The sequence below is a fragment of the Prunus dulcis genome, unplaced genomic scaffold (genome assembly GCF_902201215.1).
Source record: "Prunus dulcis unplaced genomic scaffold, ALMONDv2, whole genome shotgun sequence".
Taxonomy (NCBI): domain Eukaryota; kingdom Viridiplantae; phylum Streptophyta; class Magnoliopsida; order Rosales; family Rosaceae; genus Prunus; species Prunus dulcis.
This window is the reverse complement of record NW_023010182.1, coordinates 22439-24693: the sequence shown is the minus strand read 5'-3', so window position 1 is coordinate 24693 and position 2255 is coordinate 22439. Positions and strand designations below refer to the sequence as shown.

The window sequence follows — 2255 nt, the reverse complement described above, 5'->3', positions numbered from 1 at the left end:
TATTGCCTGTGTATTGTATACATATTGTATGCATATTGCCATGGTATTGCATGTATATTGTGATGCTATTGCTGTCGTATTGCCATTATATTGCCCTAATATTGCCTCTCTAGTGTATGTATATTGACTACGGCTCATCAATGGGTTTACGGTTTGGGCCATATTGCATTCAAAAAGAAGACGAGGAGGAGAAAGAAACAACGTACCTTTCAAAAACAGGCAGTCAGGTGCATCATAATTGCATCGTAAGACATTGTAAGAAATTATTTTAAAAAATAATAACTAAAAAATAATTTACAAAAAAAGGAAGGTATGAATAAAGAGACAGAGAGCGAATAAGGGGAGAAAGAGGCAGAACGAAGCTAGAGAGAGACAGAGAGAGCTGCGCTACAGAAAGAGAGCAAAGAGAGAGTTGCACTAGAGAGAGAGAGAGAGAGAGAGCCAAGAGAGAGATAGAGAGCTGCGATAGACAGATACCAAAGAGAGAGAGAGAGATGTGCCAGAGAGAGAGAGCCGAGTGAGCTAAGAGAGAACAAAATTTCTGAACATGTGAAAAATCAGCAATAAGTGGACAATAATTATATTTTTATAGGTGATATTGTAATACTATTGCTATCGTATTGTGGTTATATTGCTTTAATATTGCCTCTATAGTGTACATGTATTGGCCTAATATTGCTATTATATCGTATGTCAATGGCCATTTGGTCTAATAACAGAGTCTCCACTTCGTTGAAAAGTAATCCTGAATTCAAATCTCATGGACACGACAATTGTTATCCATCCTTATATTAGCATGAATTGATGTTGACCTTTGAAATGATAGTTGGAGTTGCACATCGATTCATATTCAAAAGGAAAGTAATTCTCTCCCTCAATGAATCTTCGTTCAAAAGAAGGCAGCTATCAAATATTGGGTACAAAAATGATATTAGCACCATAGTAAATTAATTGGACACAAACCACATATTACAAAACTAGGATGATTTTTGGCATGCTTGAAAAGACAAGGGCCAAATACAACATAAAAGAAAATCCATTCAAGCTTCACACTAAACATGGCTCAAGCACTCGACCATGGTTTCAATCCAAAACCTACCCAACAAGGGCATACCACGTGTCCATCATAACAGAAGAGTGGCATTTACAAAGCATGAACTGCAATATGTTTCTTTTTCTCCTAAACAAAATTGTTACTAAAATGGAACAAAAGATCCCTAACATAGAGCAATACAAGCAAAGATAGTCAATTGTCATACACACAAAATTAGTCCTCATCCATCCCTGCATGCTGATCTCTCTCACTAGGGTCACCTGCTGGTTTTGCCATTATAATCTGCAAGATAGTCAAAGCACTGTCAACAACCTTTTTTTAATGAAGGTATTAAACATTAAATAGGCTGCAATCAGATGGATTCATCATTTCTCACACATTTTTAGCTAGCCAGAAAACCCCCAGCATATAGATTTTCTATTTACTATCAAGCCTTCTACACTGAAGCCATATTCATTATAAAAGTTCAACATTTCCCAAAAGTAACTTTCAATTTTATTTTATTTTTCCAAGTTAAAAACTAACATTTGCGATCGTTCTTTTGAGTTATAAAGGAGTTTGTGTTCTGAGTACACATGTACATACATGCATCCGTGCCAAGTTAGGGGAACTTTGAAAAAAAAAAAAAAAGACTTCACAAAAAGTATAAAAGTATAAAATTAAATAAATAAATAAAAAGAATAGTCAACTAATTCATAAAGCCTCGACTTTTTATTATTATTATTTTTAAAACTGTATGTAGTTTAGCATTTTTTCTGCTTTGGCCTCAAAGATGCAATCAGGGATTCAAAGATGTAGTTCATACCAAATTTGGTTCGTCAGGTTTAAGTAGAAGACCTGGATCTGAAACTCTTACACTAGGCAGCACTTTACCCTGAGAATGATTTATATTCACTTCGTACCTTGTCAGGGTTGCTTGCCTGCATGCAATATAACCCCAAATATCAAATGTAGTTATAAAGCAGAGATACAAATTATATAAAACAGGTCACTATTAAATGACATCATTCAAGACATCAGTGAAGCCTTACATGTAAAGTTTTCCGCCTTATGTGTGCCCACAGTTAGAACAAGCAAGCCAGGAGCATATGACAAAACTAAACTTATACGTATCAAGTCTAAAAGAACAAATAATGTACATTAAGTAGGACCCTTTTTGCCAAAACAAAGCATGTTGGATCCATATCAGCAAAGCAATAAG

At 35.0% G+C, this 2255-nt stretch overlaps 1 long non-coding RNA gene across 1 annotated transcript; it reads right to left on the bottom strand.

Moving 5' to 3' along the window:
• Positions 1 to 1046: 1046 nt before the first annotated feature.
• LOC117613141 lies at positions 1047 to 2043 on the bottom strand. Its single transcript, XR_004583670.1, has 2 exons — positions 1860 to 2043; positions 1047 to 1336 (listed from the first exon to the last, which is right to left on the bottom strand). It is a non-coding gene; the product is annotated as an uncharacterized LOC117613141 (long non-coding RNA).
• Between the last annotated feature and the right edge of the window lie 212 nt (positions 2044 to 2255).